We start from the raw sequence: 1,842 nt of genomic DNA on the forward strand, positions 1-1,842 counted from the left end.
GTTTTTAACAAGTAATTACATAATACTTCTGGTGTACTTAAACAGTATTAAGTGACTTTAAAGCTTCTCAAAAAATGAACACTACTTAAAACAAAAAACATTGATGAGATGTAATACCTGCGATAATGTGTTATAAAACAACATTTGTATTAAAGTTTTAATTTTCAAGAATGATATTTATAAGTTATAATTAGCAATTTATATCAAAGATTTAATATTAACAGCTTATGTGCATGGGTTAATGATATAAGTGTATAGAGAAAAGTAAAAAGAATAACGTGTTATTTGCAATGTTTAATACAGAGGTAGAATATATTTGATCAAAATGATTTTGGAACTTCACCACGTCGTTACAGTTTATATCGCTATGTACGGCCATGTTCTATCTCACGACCGTTTATCTTGTCACCCCAACCCTGTACGTAGTTTTCACTGCAAAGTGAATCATTGTAGGTTTGTCATGTTCAAGTTACACCACTCCTCCCTGCCTGCTTTCCGTAACCCAGAATACAAAATAACATGGCTTTAATAAACTTTCATATTATTGTTGTATATGTTGTCCCTAGATAAGATAGTTTTTGGAACCTTTTCGTATTACTGTTGCAGATATTATCCCAAGATAAAATGGTTTTAGAATCTTTTCGTATTACTGTTGCAGATATTATTCAAGATAAAATGGTTTTAGTAACTTTTCGTATTACTGTTGCAGATATTATCCCAAGATAAAATGGTTTTAGAAACTTTTCGTATTACTGTTGCAGATATTATCCAAGATAAAATGGTGTTAGAGACTTTTCGTATTACTGTTGCAGATATTATGCCAAGATAAAATGGTGTTAGAGACTTTTCGTATTACTGTTGCATATTTTGTCCCAAGATATTGCCAGATGATTAAATATTTCTTACAAATCTGTGTTATTACTGTTGTAGATTTTAGATAAAACCCACAATTAAAAACACAAATATAGAAACAAATAATATTATGTAACACTAAATCTGTGCTTTTAGAACACAATACCGAAAGAGTAAACTACATAACAAACACATTACAAAAGGACGTAATATTGTGAGGTACTGATAACACACGTTACAATAGGAAACAATACTGAGAGAGTTACTACATAACACACGCTTTACAATAGGAAATAATACTGAGAGAGTTACTACATAACACACGTTACAATAGAAAACAATACTGAGAGAGTTACTACATAACACACATTACAATAGGAAACAATACTGAGAGAGTTACTACATAACACACGCGTTACAATAGGAAACAATATTGAGAGAGTTACTACATAACACACGTTACAATAGGAAATAATACTGAGAGAGTTACTACATAACACACGTTACAATAGAAAACAATACTGAGAGAGTTACTACATAACACACGTTACAATAGAAACAATACTGAGAGAGTTACTACATAACACACGTTACAATAGGAAATAATACTGAGAGAGCTACTACATAACACACGTTACAACAGGAAATAATACTGAGAGAGTTACTACATAACGCACGCGTTACAATAGGGAATAATACTGAGATAGTTACTACATAACACACGTTACAATAGGAAATAATACTGAGAGAGTTACTACATAACACACGTTACAATAGGAAATAATACTGAGAGAGTTAATACATAACACACGTTACAATAGGAAATAATACTGAGAGAGTTACTACATAACACACGTTACAACAGGAAACAATACTGAGAGAGTTACTACATAACACATACGTTACAATAGGAAATAATACTGAGAGAGTTACTACATAACACACGTTACAACAGGAAACAATACTGAGAGAGTTACTACATAACACACG

Source organism: Limulus polyphemus, unplaced genomic scaffold, assembly GCF_000517525.1.
Source record: "Limulus polyphemus unplaced genomic scaffold, Limulus_polyphemus-2.1.2 Scaffold8234, whole genome shotgun sequence".
Taxonomy (NCBI): Eukaryota; Metazoa; Arthropoda; class Merostomata; order Xiphosura; family Limulidae; genus Limulus; species Limulus polyphemus.